The sequence below is a fragment of the Anas platyrhynchos genome, chromosome 1 (assembly GCF_047663525.1).
Source record: "Anas platyrhynchos isolate ZD024472 breed Pekin duck chromosome 1, IASCAAS_PekinDuck_T2T, whole genome shotgun sequence".
NCBI lineage: Eukaryota > Metazoa > Chordata > Aves > Anseriformes > Anatidae > Anas > Anas platyrhynchos.
In genome coordinates this window covers 117,480,879-117,504,657 of record NC_092587.1, presented here as the reverse complement: position 1 = coordinate 117,504,657, position 23,779 = coordinate 117,480,879, and positions in this window count along the sequence as shown.

Genomic DNA, 23,779 nt, shown 5'->3' with positions numbered 1-23,779 from the left:
TCCAAACACCAATATAATAAAAAAGTTAGAAAAGAATTACGCAGTTGAAAGCACTAGTTTAATGAATAGTCTCTCTCTTCATTACAGAATGCTCATCAAGTTGGCTTGTGACACCAAAATGAAAGGCAGAAATTCCAAGGGAAAATTTAAAAGCAAATTTGAGGCATTTTTTCTTCCCTTACAAAGCAGAGGAAATGGCAGAAGCAAATATTTAAACAGCTTCAAGGTAGGGAGTTTTAAACTGGTAATCTTCAGTAGAGAACTCTTATCTCTCTCTGTTTTTCTAACATATTTCAAATCTCTAACTTCTAGGCAATTGTATGGAATTAATTTATATAATATCTCTTCAGCATCTGCAGAAACTGTAAACATGACACAGATTGCAAAGTAAGGTAGTATTTTTTAATATTAGTAAGTCAAATAAAAGAACATAGACAAGTCAGATATTAGTTAAATTGAAGAGGTTTTTTTAATATCTGAGCTGAAGGAAAAATTTGCCAATTACAGCTTTTGACATTGATCAGTAGAGTTGTTTGAAAATAGGATATACTTTCTAATGTAATATTTCAGAATAAGTTTTTTGGTTTTGGTTTTTGGTTTTGTTTTGTTTTGTTTTTTCAAATTTGAAGTTTCTGCAAAGATTTATTTGAAAGTTTGAATTTCAGACTGCTGAGAAGCTGTTCTGGTGCAAGACTTCAGCTCTTCACTTTATATAGCTCTCTCTAGAGCCTCTGTTGGTTTCTGTAATGTCTAGCGAAGATTTTAAAAAAAAAAAAAAAAGTCTAACAGTTATGCTGGGGGATAAGGGTGTTCCATACACAATTTTTGTATTCTCTTGAGGGTAAGTTCTGATCACCATATTGGGTGCCTACTAGCTCACACAAGCTTTTGATAACACAGTGAGAAAAATGTCTTTTGTGATTATCAAAATCAGTGCTCAGAGCAAAGTGGCTTGTGTTGTACAAATCCATAAAGCCCTTCCTCCAACCCATAGCATTTCTTTTAATTAAATGTCTTGACTCAGATCATTTGTGCCGTGTTGTTATTCTGAGACTCAATTTGATTCTTTTCACATATTGTTAAGTGTCTATGGTAAGAATTCAGATAGTCAGGACCAAGTTTTCCAGACACTTTTTACTAAACCAATAAAGTAAGTACACAAGCATGTATGTAAAGCAGTTCATTAATGCATAAACTTTAATTAAATATTTGGATGGTGTGTCAGTCACAGCCTATGAGGGTTACCATAAATTTGAGTGTGTAAAGGTTGCAACCATAGGTTTGTAAGATTCCATTACACACAAGGACACAACAGCTTTGTTCACATGACTTTTTGTTATTATTACCACAAATTACTGCAAATCACCACTAGTAAAGCAAGTATATATTACAAGTTACTAGAAAAGTAAATGTACAATATGAACATTTACCTATATGTGTGCCTGTATATGTTATTTGAAGTGTCACTGATATAATTCTCACCAAAGTACTCCCAGGAGTGGGATTAACCAATGACAGAAAAGTCTCTCTTCATAGATAATCTGCATCTAGGAGTGCAGTCAGCTAAGTATCCCTGGTGAGGGTCCGGTCTGTCCTGGAGGTCTCATGCAGAGCAGATTATTTTGCTTGTTTGCTTAGATAATGTCTTACTTTTAACTTTTTTTTTTTTGGGGGGGGGGGAGGAGGGGGGAGGGGGGAGAGTGGGGGAATATGTAAAAGTGCATAGGAAACCAGTTCCCAGCTTTTTTGTAACTACAATTTCTTTAAACTAGGTAAGAAGGGGGATGAGGCTGAAGCAAGGATTGTTGGAGCTGTGCCAGAGGGAACAATAGCAAGGCCGGGGGATAAGGTGATGGGCCAGCTGAAGTGCATCTACACCAATGCACGCAGCATGGGTAACAAACAGGAGGAGCTGGAAGCCATCGTGCAGCAGGCAGGCTACGACTTGGTTGCCATCACAGAGACGTGGTGGGACCACTCTCCCAACTGGAGTGCTGCAATGACTGGCTATAAGCTCTTCAGAAGGGACAGGCAGCACAGAAGGGATGGTGGTGTGACTCTATATTAGAGAGTCTTTCAATGTTGTAGAACTCGAGACTGGGAATGACAAGGTCGAGTCCCTTTGGGTTAGGATCGACGGGGCCAACAAGGCTAGCGTCCTGGTCAGGGTCTGTTATAGACCGCCAAACCAGGATGAGGAGATGGATGAGGAGTTCTACAGGCAGCTGACAGAAGTTGCAAAATCTTCAGTGCTTGTTCTCGTGGGGGACTTCAACTTCCCTGACATATCCTGGAAGCACAACACAGCCCAGAGAAATCAGTCTAGGAGGTTTCTGGAGAGCGTGGAAGATAGCTTCCTGACGCAGCTGGTTAGTGAGCCTACCCAGGGGCGGTGCCCCGCTAGACCTTCTCTTCACAAACAGAGAAGGACTGGTGGAGGATGTGATTGTCAGGAGCTGTCTTGGGCAGAGTGACCACAAAATGGTGGAGTTCACTATTCTTGGCGAGGCCAGGAAGGGGACCAGTAAAACCGCTGTATTGGACTTCTGGAGGGCTGACTTTGAGCTGTTCAGGACACTGGTTGGTAGAGTCTCTTGGGAGGCGGTTCTGAAGGGCAGAGGAGTCCAGGAAGGCTGGGCACTCTTCAAGAAGGAAATCTTAATGGCGCAGGAGCAGTCTATCCCCACGTGCCCAAAGACGAGCTGGCAGGGAAGAAGACCAGCCTGGCTCAACAGAGAATTGTGGCTTGAGTTTAGGAGAAAAAAGAGGGTTTATAATCTTTGGAAAAGTGGGCAGGCCACTAGGGAGGACTATAAGGATGTTGCGAGGCTGTGCAGGGACAAAATTAGAAAGGCCAACGCTCATCTGGAGCTCAGTCTGGCTACTGCTGTTAAAGATAACAAAAAAAGTTTTTATAAATACATCAACACAAAAAGGAGGACTAAGGAGAATCTCCATCCTTTACTGGATGCGAGGGGAAACTTAGTTACAAGAGATGAGGAAAAGGCGGAGGTGCTCAATGCCTTCTTTGCCTCAGTCTTTAGCGGCAATACCGGTTGTTCTCTGGATACTCAGTACCCTGAGCTGGTGGAAGGGGATGGGGAGCAGGATGTGGCCCTCACTATCCGCGAAGAACTGGTTGGTGACCTACTACGTCACTTGGATGTGCACAAGTCGATGGGGCCGGATGGCATCCACCCAAGGGTACTGAGAGAACTGGCAGAGGAGCTGGCCAAGCCCCTATCCATTATTTATCAACAGTCTTGGCTATTGGGGGAGGTCCCAGTATACTGGTGGATAGCATACGTGACGCCCATCTACAAGAAGGGCTGGAGGACTGACCCGGGAAACTACAGGCCTGTCAGTTTGACCTCAGTGCCAGGGAAGCTCATGGAGCAGATTGTCTTGAGAGTCATTCATCACACAGCACTTGCAGGGCAAGCAGGCGATCAGGCCCAGTCAGCATGGGTTTATGAAAGGCAGGTCCTGCTTGACGAACCTGATCTCCTTCTATGACAAAATGACGCGCTGGGTGGATGAGGGAAGGGCTGTGGATGTGGTCTACCTTGACTTCAGCAAGGCTTTTGACACCGTTTCCCACAGCATTCTCCTCAAGAAACTGGCTGCTCTTGGCTTGGACTGGCGCACGCTTTGTTGGGTTAGAAACTGGCTGGAAAGCCGGGCCCAAAGAGTCATGGTAAATGGAGTCAAGTCCAGTTGGAGGCCAGTCACTAGTGGCGTTCCCAAGGGCACGGTGCTGGGGCCGGTCCTCTTTAATATCTTCATCGATGATCTGGACAAGGGCATTGAGTGCACCCTCAGTAAGTTTGCAGATGACACCAAGCTAGGTGCGTGTGTTGATCTGCTCGAGGGTAGGAAGGCTCTGCCGGAGGATCTGGATAGGCTGGACCAATGGGCTGAGGTCAACTGCATGAAGTTCAACAAGGCCAAGTGCCGGGTCCTCCACCTGGGGTGCAATAACCCCAAGCAGAGCTACAGGCTGGGAGACGAGTGGTTGGAAAGCTGCCAGGCAGAGAAGGACCTGGGAGTGATGGTGGACAGTCGGCTGAATATGAGCCAGCAGTGTGCTCAGGTGGCCAAGAAGGCCAACAGCATCCTGGCTTGTATAAGAAGCAGTGTGGCCAGCAGGGCTAGGGAGGTGATTGTCCCCCTGTACTCAGCTCTGGTGAGGCCACACATTGAGTACTGTGTTCAGTTGTTCAGTTTTGGGCCTCTCCAACAAGGACATTGAGGTGCTTGAGCGAGTCCAGAGAAGGGCGATGAAGCTGGTGAGGGGCCTGGAGAACAAGTCCTATGAGGAGTGGCTGAGGTAGCTGGGCTTGTTCAGCCTGGAGAAAAGGAGGCTCAGGGGCGACCTTATTGCTCTCTACAGGTACCTTAAAGGAGGCTGTAGTGAGGTGGGGGTTGGTCTGTTCTCCCACATGCCTGGTGAAAAGACAAGGGGAAACTTGGGGCTTAAGTTGCACCAGGGGTGTTTTAGGTTGGATATTAGGAAGAACTTCTGTACTGAGAGGGTTGTTAGACATTGGAACAGGCTGCCCAGGGAAGTGGTGGAGTCACCATCCCTGGAAGTCTTTAAAAGACGTTTAGATGTAGAGCTTAGGGATATGGTTTGGTGGGGACTGTTGGCGTTAGGTCAGAGGTTGGACTCAATGATCTTGAGGTCTCTTCCAACCTAGAAATTCTGTGATTCTGTGATTTTTTATGGATATTTTGAAACATATAAAATATATATATACATGTACATATTAAACTGTATCTATGTATATCTAAACATATGCACAACACCTAGAAGCATTCTTATTGATATCATAGTCTAATTTTACCAGTGAATACAAGCATTTACACAGAATCACAGTTATGTGTTCTTTATTGAGTTTTTCCCCTTAGCTGTCCAATTGCAAATAAAGTTAAAACTAGAGGTGGAATCTTGTTAGTATCCTTATGGATGTAAAAGTTGCAGCCTGTTTTTTGTTTTTTTATTTTTATTTTTTTATATTAGGAAATCCACATTACAATCCATTGCAGACTTCCCTATTTTCATTATTAATAGAATAATTCATTTCCACTGGTAAAGTTATGCGTTTCTGTATATGCAGTAGTATATTTCAGGCTACCTAGTAATTGTCTGATTTCCATACAAAGTAGAATTGCTGATACATTTTGTCACTCATTATGGTTGCATTTTTTTTTCCATTTCTTTGTGTTTCTTCTTTCTTTCTGTTCTTTACCTTTATCCAATATTGACTTTCATATAGCCTTTGTCCTCCAGGGAAGGTACATAGTCAGCTATCTGGAGGAGAATACTGCTGAGTAGGAGTCTCCTCTAACCTTGGTACCAAGACCCCTTTCTGTGAGACATTTGTCAACGACAAACACATCCTATTCTGTCTCTAGCAGAATAGTCTTCGGGCAGCTCAACATGTTCCAAGCTGCTTGCTAATACCTCATCCAATCAGCTATCTCCACTACTTCTGTAAATCTCCAATCAGCTATTTCCACTACTTCTATATAACCATCTTTTATGGATGTATTTCAGTCAAAAGAATACAGATTAGTTTAAGACATTTAAAGAGAATACTCTTTGCTAACCTGGCTCCTTTTATTCAAAATAAGGAGCATTCGTATCTCTGCCAACAAACCTGAGAGTGCAATAACTTCTTCAGAGGGCAAAAATAGAGGGGCAAAAGATACATGTCTGTAGCCTTGTATTAAAAGAGAATTGATTCCTATACATTCTTTTTCTGTTCTGACACTGTTCAAATTGTAAGCAATTTCTCCCACCCAGGCTACCTTTTAGAATCCTGTTAAATCCTGACTCCCTCTGCTCCCAGATTTACTTCTTTAAATTAAATTCTTTCCACTTTTCCTCCATTCTAGTATTTCTTTCTTCCTGCTATGTCCCTTATGCCCCTAATCTCTGAGTAACTTCCATCCACTCCCTGGTGTCCCATTTATGATTCATCATTACTGCTCTGTATCACTAATCATTGTGACACTCAAAAGCTCCAACACTTCCAGAACACCCTGCTGTACAACCAGACTGTGCATACCAGATTCTCAGTTTTCATTGTGTCACAGTATTTTTGGCTAGCAGTCATACTGAAACTAAATTGTCCCTTACTGCACATTCACTTCTCAGACAGACATTAAAAAGTTAAGATGTGAATTAAGCATTTATTTCTAAAGTTCATCTGTGTATGTATGTATGTTTTCCCAGCAAGTTAAGATTAATGTACTTTTCTTTTTAGGATAAATTAAATTTACAGATTAGATAAAAATTCAGAAGTGGTCTATTGTGTTACAAGCTAGAATACATTAATGTTAATGTGGAATCCATTAGACCTGCTTGTGAGAATTCAGCCAATACATAATGCAACCCCATCACGTATAACTTACACATCAAGAATTTGGGGCAAGGGATAATGTAACATGGGAGGAACTACTTTCTGGAATATGCTTGTCACAATCTACCACATAAATGTAAAACTTTGTGTCTAACCCACCAAAAGCATCCACACACAGGCCTGTAAAAACACAATATTTTTACATACACATAGAAAATAGTGTCAATATACACAAAAGTGTATTTGTATACATAGATATATGTGTATATACACAAACGCCTATCTACATCTACGTACATAGTATAAAAGAAACAATGAACATCTTTGTATCACACTCTGTAACCCTTTAACTATGTGATATGGTATTGCCTTTGCTAGTAAGTGATCACAGGCTTTGCACCAAGTTTGTGTGGTCTCAGGGCTAAGGCTTGTCAGACCTATGAATTTTTATTGACCTGCCCCCAGCCCTGTCTCCTTCCAAAAAGGGGCTATGGCTAGTTATACTTCTGCTTAGCACTCTACGGTACAGCTATAACTTTATACAGGTAGTATAACAAATTTTTCAAAAATATGTATTAAATATATACATATATATATATACAAACACATATATGTATATATACATATATATGTTTATATAAAGACCAGGTAAAACTGCAGAGTCTTAAGAAACAGAGGCCCAGGATGTGACATAGACGGGTACAAGCATGGGGCAATAGAAAGATCACAGATGTAAACTTGCCAATGGTCAGTTAAAGAAACAAAGACAGAAAGAAAAAAAAAAAAAAAAAAAAAAAAAAAAAAAAAAAAAAAAAAAAAAAGACAAAAGATGAAATTTTTCAGGGCAAAAAAGAGAATAAAGAAATATCCAACATATGTAAAATGCACTGTATTATAATGAATCTGAATGTAGTATGGTTAATACAGACAATGAAGAAAGAATGAGGTGTAAAAATGTATTATCAAATATATAAATGTAACTCCACATGGATCCTTAGTGTGAGAAGAAACCATCAAGATGAATATCAAATTCTTCTTACCAAAAGACTACAGGTGCCAGTGATTCCCTATGACACTCTACTACCACCACCAGAGTGAAACCACCAACTTTAGGACACAGAGGAACAGTGAAAGGCTGAGCATCATGCCAGGAAAAGATTAGAAACTGTGTGTGTGTAACAATTTTAACAGTATTACTACTTAGATTTTTCTCTGTATAAAATTATAAGAAATCCAGATCTGGAATTTTTATAATATAAATAATATAATATAATATAATATAATATAATATAATATAATATAATATAATATAATATATATCATTAATATGTATTAATATAATATATATTATTATTATATTATATTATATTATATTATATTATATTATATTATATAAATATATAAATGGAATTATTATAAGAAATAGATCTGGACTAGTAATTATACTTGGATTAAACTGCTAAGGCATTGTTTATCTTAACAATAAATTATTGGCTTTATATATAACATTTGTTTCCTCTTTGCCAAGAAAGAACATTTTGAGTATAACAACACACAAACACTAACATGCATGTATTACATACATGAATTTAGCATGTGTTCCAGATTTTTAGTTCATCTATGGGCAATCTCAAAACTTTTGAGATTGCTTGCTTGACTCACCCCTACAATGGGGTGTATGATCTGTTCATCTTTTCTGTCTTTTGCTGAGTTCTCATTCCTCCTCCCCCCTACAATGCAGCTTTCCATGAGGCAAAGCATTTAAATTTGGAACACATATGCTTTGGAACATGCATACTATGGATTTGAAACCATTACTTTTCCCTGCAGTCACATTCCCAGTGGACACAGTCAGCTTTCTTGACATTAAATACACAAATGAATTATGGCAGTAGGTATTCAAATCAGTTTCTGATTTCAATTTGAAATTCCTCCCTGAGGCTGAGCTGTATAAGTAAGTTTTCTGTCCCTGGAGCATGACCATTTACAATTTTCACTGTCAGCAGCCTAAACTTACAGTCGCAACAGTGAAAAAATTTGGAATGATAAGTATGCAGACACTATGACTCAGGATGAGGTAAGCAGATGTACACTTTCAAATCTGACACTCTATCATTATACCTACTCTGATAATTTGTACATGCACAGAGTCTAAATGCACTTGCAGTGAGTCTAAAAATGTCACAGGAATTGAAGAATGGTATTGGTACCAGCCTTAGGAGCTTAGTGAACAGGTTATTCTATCACCTAGTGTTATCCCTGCTAATTGAGTGTTGCTCCTGACATATGTATTTTCTACTCTTTGTGTTTTAAATTTACCTTTTTAATAGTATTTTCACTGAGTTTCTTCTTTTTGTCTGTAACTTGCAGGTATCTCTGTTTGGTGGTGATAAGCATGCCTTTGAGAAACTCTCACCTGTTTTCTTTGTTCGGCCAGGCTTTCAGACAGCATTACTGTGCCATTGCATCATAGGTTTCCAGATCATCCAGAGTAGCCAAATTACATTTTCAATATATATTTTATAAATACACTTTCATCCTCTGTGGATCTTACACATATATTCGGTATTAAAAAATAAAAATAAATAAATAAATAAATAAATCTGTGCAAAACATTTAGAACCTCTATCTGTTGAAGATTGTTTTAGCAATGTGGTCAACAGCAGCTGCAGTGCAAAATGGTGGCTGAATAATAACACCAGATGGATATGATTCCTTTACAACTAATTTACTGTAAATTATTGCAATATTGTGACTCATCTAACTGAACATCACTATATTGCATACTGGGTGGTAGATAATCAGCTCCATGTATGTAATGGGTAGTTTCATCCCAGGTAAAAAACAGGAAGGGAAACATCTTTGCACTTGTACCTATAGTATATGCCATTGAAATAGTGTTAAAGTCCAGTTTAGTACTCCAGGAAAATCCATAGGAGACTTAAAATATTTTTCAGTGATTAAGCAGATCACCATACCACGACATCTGTCCACCAAGTAAGGTGATTATAATGGAACACAAATTTTCAGTCAAAGCCTCTTTGAGGTACTTTTACTGCTCATTCAGGCTAGGTCAGGCAAGAGCCCAGGCAAGGCATCTTCTGCCTTTTAGCCCTAGGGCTCTTCCTGGGAGACAATCACATGAGAGGGATTGGGTATTCATCTAGTTTAATAACTCCTAATCTCCCTGGGGGAAAAAAATATAGGAGAAAAGGGATCAGCTAATTATAGTTAATTGTATTAGCCTAGAGAGAGTGATTAACATAATTAAGATAACCTTGTGACTAGTAGCTCTGGCAGGAATGCGTTCTTGGGTGTAGTAGGTGAAAAACAAAATTAAAAGAAGTATAGGCTAAAAAAACTAACTAGTCTTAAATGGATTACTTTTTGAAAGACATGTGCTACTAAAAGTGCACAAGATTGCTGTAAGCATGTAATGTCTCTAAGTGAGGAAGGTTTTGCAGAAAGAGGGAAGATTGCAGGTTAATGACTGGAAAGTCTGCTGTGTGTGAGTGATGTGAAAGAGGTAAGCATACATGAGTTGCTTGGTAACAGAGCATTTGGTCTAGGAAACAGCTACAAGTGTACCAAGAAAAAACAGGGTGAATACAAACACTGACTCTAGGCAACTAGTTTTGTTTGGTATTTTGACTTTTTGTTGTTGTTGTTTTTGTTTGGTTGGTTGGTTTTGTTTTTGTTTGTTTGGTTGGTTGGTTTTGGTTGTTTTGTTTTGTTTTGTTTTGTTTTTATGTTCCTCTCCCTCCCTCTGGTTTGAATGTAAATTTATGTTGTGAAAGCCAAATATGTGTCATCGTATAATTTCTGTCTCTAGTAAAATGTGAGACTGCTTGTTCTCTGTGAATTTTGTGGGGTCTGTCATGACAGCATGATAATAATACAACACAATTTTAAACTACTCCTGAAAAGGTACATACATAAAAATATAGAAGCCTAACTTTTCAGTAGTTTCAGGTCACTGGTAGTAGTAATCTTCAACTTATATTTTCATGATATCTACAGACTTAAGAGCTATGTAAAGGGATTTGTAAAACTTAGTTAAGATTTTTTTTCCGTTTTCTGCATTTTTTCTCAAAGCAATGGGGTCCTTCTGCATTCAGAGATAAGAGGGAAAGACCAAACTGTTCAAGAAGGTTGTGCTTCAGCTACTCCCATAGCGCTAAGAGTTTCCTGGATTGTATTTCCGGAGCTATGTCTATGTTTTTCTTTTGTATTTATGTTGGTCTGAAATGTTTTTTAAATTAGTTTTTCTCTTATCTAGAGTACAAAACAATCCAAATTGTTCCTCCAAGAAGATCATTTAAGAAAAGAAAAAGAAGGGGTAGCTCATGTTGCACAATACAAATAAAAATTCACTGTAATCTTAATATTTGTTTTTATATTCTTTAAATAAAGCTTTTCCATAGATTAACGATTTTAATTTCACCTCACACAATTCTTAAGCCAACTCTCTTTCTTCTTTCCCTGAAATTCATTGGCTCAGTATAATTAGTAATGTTTCTACTTCTGTGGTAGCTTAAAGGCAGTTGAACAGAAATGTTTGTTTAAATGCCTTATAAAGAGTTTGACTTTCTGTGTTACTAGGGTTCCTCCATTCCAACATAGTAGTTCAGCCATCCCCAAACCTTCCACCCCACTACTGCCTTCCAGTACTACTGAAACAAAACAAAATGTATAGTTTACAAAGTGTGTGAGGAAAACATCCATACTAACACAGAAGAAACTATGGATAGTGATCATAATAAATCTTCAATGAAAGCTCTAACCCATGAATTTTAAGCTTATACCTGAACCATCATTAGAAAGAGTACAGGAGTTGAATAAAATAATGTCTGAAAGTTTCCTTTCTATTCACAAAAGCGTATTGCATGCCTGCTGCAAAGACACAGACTGAGGCCAAAATGTAAATCTTATGTTTGGAATTAAAACTTTGACCTGTCAGTGGATTAAATATATACCTTATTTTCACTATCTAAAGCTGGGGTAGCTTGCTGCTCTAAATCCTGTATACTTATATCTAGCCAAAAAAAAAAAAAAAAAAAAATCAAGTGGAAAAGCTTAGTTCCATGGAGAATATGCCCTGAGCTCTGTGAAGCTCTCGCATTAGAAGATATCCAAACAAATGCTTTTCACAGTCTCAAAACCTACAAAAAAAAAAAAAAAAATCAGTGGCGAATAATGTTACAAGTGGAATGTGTGCCAGTCAGACATGTTGATCAAAAAGCATAACAGTGTAATAGATCACTGGTAACTAAGTTTACATTAGAGTTCAGGTTTGGTGAAGCTAAAATGCTTATTGCTTTCAATTTGCTTTTCATCAAGGCTCTATGAAAAATTCTCTGTATCCGGTTGGCTGGTTCACTCTTCTCTCCCCCCCTTCCCTCCTGGGTGCTCTCTTGCTCTCTGTGTCTCTCTCATTCACTCACTCTCTGGGATTTTGACATTGCAGTAACCTTCTTGCAACATAAATAAATATAAATAAATTAAGCTTCTGCTAGAAGGAGCTACAGTAATGAAAACTTATTTGTGGGACAAGTTAAAAATGATACTACATATAAGAAAAAACAACAACAACAACAACAAAAAAAAAACTAACTTTAAATTTGTTATGATCTCAAGGTGTTACAAAAATAGTAACTAAAATTCTAATAGGAAATAATCCAATATTCACTTGATATTTTAATAACTTTATATTAATGTGAACATTATATTTCTAAAGACTGTAACTCTAATCCAAATGGTTTAATAATTAAAAAATAAATAAAATAAAATCTCATTTTTATAAGCATAAAGCATAGTCATTAAGCAAAGTTGAAACTGAAATACATACAAAGAGATACATCATAATCTAGCTGCCACTTCAATTTTTTACACTTATTAAAAAATACATGTATTCATTGTTCCGGAGATATGCACATTCAATAAAGCAGTAATAATTAGCTTTGGCAGCCAACATGCTGGCTTTTCCTGAAGCTTGAACTCTTCTTGACATAGCTACCAGCTGCATAAAACTTCTCTCAAGAGTTCATGTTTTTCCTTAGGAAAAGCCTGTGAGAAGAAACAAACCTAGTGGAGTGTCCCAAAGTCAACAGAACTGGTCTTCTATAAAATGAATAATGTTACAATATTTTGCTTTTATTTCTCACAGTCAACATCTTTTTGAGTAGGAGAAAGTAAAAAAGATAGAAGGTGAATGTTTTTACAAACTGACAGCATTTAGTCTAAGACTAAAGTGATGACTTATGTATTCAACCATGCGTTTTGGACTTCAAGGTTTTTTGTTTGTTTGTTTTTCCTGTAATCTTAATGACATCTATTAAAACTGTTAGGTGTGTACTCGTGGTTCTATCTCTAAAGTTAATGATGTAATTTGAAACTGCTTATTCCTGTTACTATTTACATGATTTTTCAATTAATACAACCGTGAACTGAGAAGGTAAATTATATTTCTCTGTTGAAGTTTTATTTGTTGATGCATTCATTCACAGTTTTTAGGAATAACACAAAATTCATTTATTCATCGTTCCGCATTTACAGATTCTGAGAATCCACAATCTTCAAGCTGCTTGCTCTGCCTCAATCTATGTCATTGTTTTGATGTGTCTTTAAAATTGACCTGTTTCAGACCAATGCATATCCTGAAATGAAAACATTTTGTATGTGTGCATTTATATGTACACACAAATGAGAGAGGGAAAAAAAAAAAGGAAGGAAGGAAGGAAGGAAGGAAGGAAGGAAGGAAGGAAGGAAGGAAGGAAGGAAGGAAGGAAGGAAGGAAGGAAGGAAGGAAGGAAGGAAGGAAGGAAGGAAGGAAGGAAGGAAGGGGATATTGCTAACTGATGTCATTAGAGACTAGAGAAACTAGGGCAAACCATCAAACCATCATGGGCATGAAGAAAACTTTGACCACATCAAGAAATATTTAAATATTCCCGAGGCAAGAGAGTATATATAATTCTGTAGTATATAGAACTTAGGCATAGAAACAGTTTTGCACCTTTGTTGTATCAACTGCTGCATGCTTCTTGTTGCCAATTTTTAAAACAAAACAATACCACACCTGTGTTCTGTTATGAATCTCCGCAGAAGTGTCTCAACTATTACGTGTTTCTGGAGATGTGTTTATCAAGTAAGTACTCAAAGTCTTGGAAGACCAGCAGAGGCCTAACACTGCTTTGAAATCAGCTCTTTAGAAAGTTAAAAAGTAAAAATAAATGAAAAACAGGAATAGATAAAAAGGCAAGAGTGCTAGATTACCTTGGGAGATTAAAAATGTCCAGCATAACTGCCAGGCTTAACCACAGAGAACACATCTTGGTAAACTATTACCCATTTGAATTATAGCTTTAAACTCTGTTGTGAGAGCTATCCAAGAACTCCTAATACCAACTTGCCCTGAACACATCCAAAATCCTTGACTGTGTTGGGTCACCACACAGTTTTACATCAGCTTCAGAAAAGCTCCTGTACTTCTTCTCCCACGTGCCTGGTGACAGGACGAAGGGGAATGGGCTTAAGTTGCACCAGGGGAGTTTTAGGCTGGATGTTAGGAAGAACTTCTTTACCGAAAGGGTTGTTAGACATTGGAACAGGCTGCCCAGGGAAGTGGTGGAGTCACCATCCCTGGAAGTCTTTAAAAGACGTTTAGATGTAGAGATTAGGGATATGGTTTAGTAGGGACTGTTTGTGTTAGGTCAGAGGTTGGACTTGATGGTCTTGAGGTCTCTTCCAACCTAGAAATTCTGTGATTCTGTGATTCTGGTATTCTTTCCTGCAGATTGTATGAGAATGTTGCAAGCTTACTACTCCTAACACGCCAAAGCAATTCATCAGCATTGCATAAAATCCTAATGGCACTGTAAATATAACAAAATACCACTAAAATCTTCCAAATCTCCCTGAAGGTTCTGGTCAACCTGCCATAAATCTCCTCTGGCATCCAGGGCACTTTACTTTTTCATCTGAAATTGCAATTAACAATCTCTCTGCAGAAAGTTAAACCAAATAGAAAATTGGATCAATTTCAGTTTCCCATGTTACCATTAAGATAGCTCATTATAAAATACAGTTGATAGCTATAAGCATGTACTTTGCTTTGATACAAAACTCTGTGTAGTTATTATTCAGTGCTGTAATGATTTAACTGATACCATTGTAATTACTGTAACAGATTCCTTACAGTATGTTTCCTTCAGAATTTTTAGAGCTAGATTCCAAAGTCAGTTATAAATAGACCTGGAAAAGCTTTTAATTTTTGTATTTGATCATCTGGATAAATAGCAGTCCTCCTACTTGAGGTGCACTTAACTGTGCTTACGTCCAAATCGGTGTCATTCCTTACCTTTCATTTTAGTATATCTGAACTAATTAAAGTGCACCTTTTCCTAAATGCATTATTATAGCTAGAAAGTAATTTTATAACAACAGTAAATGAGTTGCTATCCATGCATCTAATTAAAAATTCACTGTAATATTGGAATTAGTTTGTTGAATTAACATAAAACTGCTGACAGTGTTCAGTGCTTCTGAAATACAGCATTCCATTGTGTATGCTTTAGCCATATGTTTTCACAGAAGAAACTCTGATAATTAACTATAATCCTATAATCTGATAAAGAAAAATAAAATTTTGTAATCTTTAAACAGGTTCTTCCTTTTCCTAGAAGTATGCTAGCCTAAATCCAGTGTTCCATCTTTGATAAGGGGAAAAAAAAAAAAAAAAAAAAAAAAAAAAACACTTTTAGAAAATATTTATTCCAGGTGTTACTGTCAAGATTTAACAGGCACAACTTGTTTAGTTATGTAGTTTAACATCGGGCATTAATTCATTTCATGCCAAATATTCTACAGCAGTTAAACACATTTTACTTCAAATTTAATATCCTCCATCCAAAAAGAAAAGAAAGATGTTTCAGAAAGTAATATTTAATATTATGGAAAAAAAAAAAAAAAAAAAAAAAGCATTATTTAAAAATAGCTCAATTTCCTTGTAAACAATAGCAGTATTTTAGCAGACAAGGATGGGTGTCAACTACTTCTCTCTGAATATGTTAAAGGAAAATTTTAAAATTGTTATTTTCAACCTCTAAAAATTATTAAAATATCAACCTGTCTCACAACTGTATCAGTTTCTGCACCATTATAGCAGAGAGAATGCAGAATGAAGGAACATATAGAATTCTGAGGGTATTCCAAAAAGATTCAGATACTTCAGAGGACTTTCTATATTTTAAGGAGGGTTTCTTACTTGTGATACAAATTTTAAATTCTACTAATATAAAGAGGATTTTTCTTCCCATGAATGATGAGATGAAGAGAAAGGGTAAGAAAATGGGTAAAAATAATACCTCTTCCTGTAGCAGATTTTGTTCTTGTCTGGTCCAGAAAAGAAAACTGGAGTGTCTGAGTCAAAGGAGAACATTAAATTTGAAATTCACTTGTAATTAAGAAAAAAATAGCTCAGCTTTGAGTGGTGGAAAGGAAACAGGAAGGGTAAAATAGTCGGGCAAAATGTAATTTTCACATACAGATTTACAGACGAATGCTTCAAAAAATGTTGGGCTTTTAGCCCTTTTTTCTTAATGTTAAAATCAATTTTTTTCAGACAAATATTTTTACCATAAGAGTATTTTACAGAAAAAAATAAAAAGAAAATATAATACAAAAAATGTGAAAATCATAGAGTTTAAATTAATTACTTGGTCAAAAACTTATTAACTAACATCCTTGTTCAATTGTAGATGATTAAGCACAGAATAGACATTAGTACTAGATATTTCTCATTATTGGTAAAATGTATTTGGAATGTTAAGTATTTAACAATTATGTGAAATTTCATGTCACAAAGAAGCAGTAGCAGGAAACAGTACTTGGGATTATTGATGCATGTTTTTCTGGCTGCTTCAAAAAAATAGTAGTCACATTTTAGTAGTACAATAGTAGTGACAAGTGGTGTCCCTCAGGATTCTGTCCTGTGACTGCTACTGTTTAATATCTTTATCAATGACATCAACAGTGGGATCAAGTCAACCCCCAGCAAGTTTGCAGATGACACCAACCTGAGTGGTGCAGTTGATACAGCAGAAGGAACAGATGCCATCCAATGGGACCTGGAGAAGATGGAGAAGTGGGCCCACATGAACCTAATGAGGTTCAACAAGGCCAAGTGCAAGGTGCTGCACCTGGGACAGGGCAACCCCAGACAGGTGTACAGACTGGGAGAAGAACTCATTGAGAGCCACCCTGCGGAGAAGGACTTAAGGGTTCTGGTGGATGAAAAGCTTGACATGAGCCATCAGTGTGTGCTTGCAGCCAAGAAGGTCAACTGCAACCTGGGCTGCATCAACAGAGGAGTGGCCAGCAGGTCGAGAGAGGTGATTGTCCCCCTCTACTCTATCTTTTTGAGGCCCCAACTCAAGTACTGTGTCCAGGTCTGGGGCCCCCAGCACAAGAAAGATGTGGACCTGTTCGAGCGGGTCCAGAGGAGAACTAAAAAGATGATCAGAGGGCTGGAGCATCTCTCTTGTGAAGAAAGGTTAGTAGAGCTGGGGCTGTTCAACCTAGAGAAGAGAAGGATCCTGGGGTGACTTCATTGTAGCTTTTCAGTACTTGAAAGGATTATAAAAAAGATAGAGAACGACTTTTTGCTAATCAGATAATGACATGACAAGGAGAAATGGCTTTAAACTAAAAGAGGGGAGATTTAGATTAGCGGTTAGGAGAAAATTCTTCACTCAGAGGGTGGTGAGGTACTGGAACAGGTTACCCAGAGAGGCTGTGGATGCCTCATCCCTGGAGGTGTTCAAGACCAGGTTAGACAAGGCCCTGGGCAACAATTAGATCTAGTAGGTGACATGGCAGAGGGGTTGGAGTTAGATGATCTTTAAAGTCCCTTCCAACTCAAGCCAGTGATTTTCCATTCACAGGTTTCTTGTCTACATGGCTGGTTGAATAAGGGGACAGTCAGTTCTGATTTATTTATTTATTTATTTTCAACCAGCAAGTTAGATTATCTTTATTTTGTAGTAATCCCATTTGTCTTTCACTGCCAAAATTGTTTTTGTTGATTTTAACCCAGAAAACTAAAATTCTTCTAAGAAGCATAGAATTGCTTAAGCAATGGAGATAATTGGAGACTAACATAATTCATGCTTAGATAATGCTTAAATACAACAAAACTATTCTAGTGGGCACTGATTGTTGTTATTTGGAAAACAGCTTCATCTGTAACATGGTGCTCTTATTTGTTAATGGCATTACATGACAGTTTTATGAAAACATGATGTTCATATTATCATGTTACCAGGAAAAATCTGAAGTTTAAATAAAAATATTAACAGAGTTAAACTAATTTCTGATCTCCTAGTACTTGTATATTTATCAAAATTTAAATATTTTCCATAACACTTATACATCCACACCATCTGCTCCCCGATTCATTTCTATTTAGCACCCTCTCCCCAGTTTTATCCACTTGGAAGCTCTCCAACATTCACTCTCTCCCTTTAGCGAGACTGGAAAGTAATTGAAACATAATGTTTGGAGAAACTAGAATTAAGTCTTGATAAAAGGATCTTATGATGAGCTACTTATGCTAACAATATTTGTAGAACCATATCTAGGATGAATGAATGAATGAATGAATGAATGAATGAATGAATGAATGAGTCAGAAATTGAGATCTGATGTTAAAGAAGTTGTAAAGATTATCTAAATATTAAGCAATCAGACAAAAATGTGAAGAAGTATAAGATTTTTTTAGTGGAACGTTTTTTAGGGGAAATGTGAAAGAAAGATGAACCACTTTGAGTCATGTTCACTGAATGGTAAATAGGTAATGGAATAACATTGACAGGGGTTGGGACATTGACATGCACCAGGAAGCATGATAAGCTGAGACAGTCTATGTAAGGTTGATGGAGGAAATAGCATGGAAATAACAGTAAGCTTTACATAAATGAAAGTGAAACATTAGAAAAGAGTATGCTTCTGTACCTCCATTCTCTGTCTATGAATCATAGACAAATAGTGTACAAAAACTGACAACTTCATTGAGCTTAATTATGTGAATGTCTGTGAAGTGATGGACCATGACTTATATAAGTGAGAAAATGGTTTGATAGTCCAGTGAAAAAGAAAAAGACAACACTGAGATGAAAGGCAAATCAGAGAAGAGATAAAAAGAAAAAAAAAAAAGGCAAATAAAATGGCAAGTGTGAAAAGACGGATGATGTTTCAGGAACTGTGACAAGTTTGAATGTGATGATTGGAGCAAAGGAAAGTCATAACACCCTGTTTCTACTTCTTATATGATTCTTTTTTTTTTTTTTTTTTTTTTTTTTTTTTACGTTTGAGTCTAGTCAGAGGCTTTTGGTTCATCTGTGCAGCCCCCCTGCTTCTTTTGCTTGATTCCAGGTAATGACAGATGAGGAGAAGGCACAGGTACTTAACAACTTCTTTGCCTCAGTCTTCATTAGTGGTCAGGCTTCACACAACTCTCAAGTCCCCAAAACTCTAGACAGGGGATAAGGGAGTGGAGTCCCTCCCACTGTAAGTAAAGAGCTAGTCTGGTACCTTCTGACGCAACTTAACTACATGTCTAATGTAGTGGGCCCTGATGACATCAATGGGCCCTGATGACATGCATCCCAGGGTCCTGAGGGAATTGGCTGATACAGTTGCCAAGGCTCTCTCCACCATACTTGAAAAATTATGGCAGTCAAGCGAAGTTCCTGGTGACTGGAAAAAGGGAAACATCACTCTCATTTTTAAAGAGGGTAGAAAGGAAAACCCAGGGAACTACAGACCAGTGAGCCTCACCACTGTGCCTGGAAAGATCATGGAACAGTTCCTCCTGGAGGCAATGTTAAGGCACATGCAGGACAAGGAGATGATCCAGATCAGCCAGTGTGGCTTCAACAAGGGTAAATCATGCCTGTCCCATCTGGTGGCCTTCTGTGTTGGAGTAACTGCATCGGTCAACAAGGGAAGACCGACCAATGTCATCTACTTGGTCTTCTGCAAGGCCTTTGACACAGTTCATTATGTTCCTAATCTCTAAATTGGAAAGATATGCCTTTGAAGGGTGGACCAGCTGGTGGATAAGGAATTGTCTTGATGGCTGCACCCAGAGAGCAGTGGTGAATGGTTCTATAGCCTACAGAAGAGAAGGCTCCTGGGTGACTTCATTATGGCATTTCAGTACTTAAAGGGGTCTTATTTATAAGACTAGGCTAAAAAAATTGGAGGGCTATTTACTCAGGTAGGTAATGATAGGACAAGGAGTAATGGCTTTAAACTAAGAAAGTGTGGGTTTAGATTTGATATTTGGAATAAATTATTTACTCTGAGCCTGGTGAGGCACTGAAAAAGGTGTTGCCCAGAGAAGCTGTGGATACCCCATTCCTGGAAGTGTTCAAGGCCAGGCTGGATGAGCCTGATCAACCTGATCAACCCTAACTCCCTCAGTCTGTCTTCATAGGAGAGGTGCTCCAGCCCTCTGATCATATTCATGGCCCTCCTCTGGACTCATTCTATTAGGTCCATGTCCTTCTTATATTAGGGGCCCCAGAACTGAAAACGTTAGTCCTGGTGGGTTCTCACAACAGTGGAATAGAGGGAAGAATCACTTCCCTTGACCTGCTGGCCATGCTTCTTTTGATGCAGCCCAGGATGCGGATGGCTTTCTGGGCTGCAAGCACACATTGCCAACTCATGTTGAGATTGTCATCAACGAACATTTACAGGTCTTTCTCCTTAGAGCTGCTGAAATGCAAATGAAGCTGTAAGGCTATAGAATGCACTAGATTTAAAATAGCCATAACAGAAAAGTCATGGGAGCAACCTGCAAGTAGAAGCACATGGATCAGCTTGAGAAAACTTATAGAAGATGGTTTTCCACCTCAAGGATCCTCAGAATGGATCTGATTGGAAAACAGTGGGGCTGGCAGCAGCCTGGAGGAATTCCTACTCACATGGCTGCCTTCCAGCACCTGGAGTGCCACTAGGGACAAAGTTAAGAGATGTGATTCATCTTCTGCTTGTAATTGAAGCTGACAGAGTTACATGTTTTTTTTTGTTTGTTTGTTCTGTTTTGTTTTTCCAACAGCATTGGCAAAGCAATTGCTTGTTCTCCACTGGATTCCCTGTGCATATGCAGGAACCTAGAGTGCAGGCCCTGGCAGGCTCCACATGCTGGATGGGGTAGATGACACCTATGGTGGGAGAGGAGCACAGTCATGCTGACAGCAGTCCTTTGCAGATGTTCATTTGCAGATGTGTATGAGTGACCATACCAACAAAATCAAAACGAGCTGCATGTCTGGCAGGGCAGTGCTACTATGTCAATGTAATAAAATCATCCCAAAAATTGGTAGTTTGTTAGGAAACTAAGAGTGACAATTCATTAAATTATTCCAGAGGCTTTTTAAATGAGCTTTGCATGTAATGATATATTTTCATCACATTCATATTTTTAAAAGATTTTTCTAATATTTTTCTGTATTTTGTGTCTGTTTTTGTGTATAAGATGTAAACTCAGTTGAAAAGGAATCCATATTTTATTGTTTAAGACGGGTTTTTAAGTTAATTATCTTGCCGGTTAGTTAAGACTAAACAGTGCCATCTGGTGAATGGTAGTAGTGACTTTCAGGAAGAGTTTACGGTCATTGTACTTTATGAAATAGAAGCATAAAGAGAGAGATCAAAAAGAGAGACAGTGATAAAAGGAAGGAGAAAATAAAAGCAACCTGAAGAGGTAAAGATGCAGAGGTACAGAGAAGGGTCTTCAGTAAAAGGAGGGTGAAAACAAAACAAATTATTTTTTGAGAATGTAGGAAGTATGGAGACAGAGAGAGAGCAAGCAAGGTTTCTATTTTTAACACTATTGATTTAGGGGTTAGAAAACCATGACAGCTTAGATTCGTTAAAGTGACCTCCCTTGTCACTGTGACTCACCCCAATGGCAGTGATCTGCCCATGTGAATAATCTTCATCATCAGTCTTGCAAAAGAATTGCATCTAAAGGTCTTTTAATCAAGTGAAAATAATAACAATTAATTGGGATGCAGTTTTGGCCTGTGTAATAAATATATTCTGCTTATACATTCTAAACAGTTTCTTGGCTTCTACCCTGACTTTTTATTATTATTATTAGCTTCTGGAAAGGATTGTTAATGAAAAAAAAAATCCATAAATGGAAGAGGTAGTATTGTGTGAAAAACAGATTTTTCACCTAATTGAGTGAAAATAAAAGATTGGACTAGATGATGTTAGAGATCTTTTCCAACTTGAATGATTCCGTGACTCCATGAAAAAGCAGCAAAAAAGTGTACCTGCTGCTAAACCCTCTGCCTGTTACCTTCTCTGAGAATTTATGAGACATGAAAGCAAACTTCATACATTTCCTCTGTTTTTATTATTATTATTTATTATCTTTTTATGCAGGTTTTCCTCCTGCATGAATGTGTTTACAATACATATTTCTGAGCATGAAAAGATGCATGATTATTGTAAGGAATTTAATTACCCTTTTTAAATCCCAACAAAATGGCATGTAACATTTTATTTCTTTAAAAAGTTCTAGTAATAGACATTCTAGTGCAGATTATGGTGCCAAAATGGAAAGTGGTATGATTTTATCATTAACTTTATATCTGTATAACATTTCCTGGAGATCTGAAAACATGTATTATAGTGGCAAAAGAGCATAAATTTATCATGTAGAAGTTGAAGTGGCTTTTTATGTTTGTCATTTTGCTTTCAACATACTGTAAACATGCTACCTAATAGATTTTCATTATTTTTAATCATGTTTTATGTTGGTTTACTTCTTACTCATGAGAATTATACTGCTTTTTCACTGTATTTAAATAAACTGTACATTTTACATAAAACTTTACACCCAACAGTATAATTGTGCTAAAAACATGTTATGCATAGCCTTCATTATGGTACAAGCTCTCTTAGTTTATCATAATACTTTAAATATTGGACATTTCAAAAAAAGCTACAACTCTTTGGTTCCTGGTATTTCAGAAGTCCTAACATGTTAGTGTTTAATTTTGTTTATAATGCCCTATTCATTTTCAGGGGAAGTGTGAAAAATAAAATAATTTATAAGGATGAAGAAGGTGAGATGATGCTATGTAAAAAGATTCCAAAATATGTTATTGGTTTAAATTTTGTTTCCATTTTTAGGACAGTTGAATTAAAGTAGAACTGGATTAGAATTAAACTCTGGATTTGAAAATATCTCTTTATCATTATTCAGAAATAATGTATCAGGTTTTTTTTTCTCCGTTAACATATTGAAATTGTGAAATGAAGGCACTAGATGTTAGCAATTTTGTAAATATACATGTATTGAATGGAATAAATTAAATTAATATTAAATGGAATATCCATTTAAGATAATAATGCCTCACAATTTGAAGGATGTGTGTCAAAGAGATTGTGACTTTCCAGAGTCAGGTGTATCAGAACATGAAACAGTGTCTAAGTCCTATAAATTTTAGTCTTGTGTTACTTCTTCAACTTTCAATAAATATATGTTAGTATATTAAAACCACCTGAGGCAAAACTTTTGTCTCCACCACACACTTGAAGGAGAGAAGCTAACTGGAGAAGAACAAATAGAATCTAGACAAATTTGGTCTTGTTGAAGGGTTATCATTAATTTTCCTTATTGTGATCCATTTTGGAAAGACCTTCCTAAAGTGACAGGCTAGGAGCATGCTTACATTACCACTGAAAAAATATGAATTAAAAAATAAGGGAATAGCTTTGGGGTTTCAGGGTGTTTGTTTGCATTTAATGATTAAAAATGCTTTTGTGGTAGTAAATAGTGATATTGGTATGTTAGCATATGGTAACATTAACATACTTACAGTAGTAAAAAATTATCTTTGCCTTATCATACGATACTTCTACTCCTATTTCCATAGTTGCATTTCAGTAGCACTGGTATTGAATCCCACTTCTCTGAAAACAACAAACATATGAACTTAAGGATTTAGTCAATAAATACAAAAAGATCCCCACTGAAAAGAGACATCCCAGAAGTCTCAGACCCAATGAGAAACACAGTGTAATAAACTGTTAGACAAAAGAAAAAATAAGACACATGGGTGGAACTGAGAGCAGTGATAAGACATGGCAAAGTTATGAAAGTGTTATAAAATAATGTGAAACCTTCTCAAAGATCATTAATGAAATGAAGAAAGGTTTTCAGATACAGAATCCATGGAAGATCATCCCATAAAATACTCCAGTTCTGTATGTAAAATGTAAAATTTAGGAATGGAAGGAACTAAAGGGCCTTTTGAATATTGCACTTGATAAAACAGATAATTCCATGCATATATTCAAGAAAATTTTTCAGAAGAATTGAGATT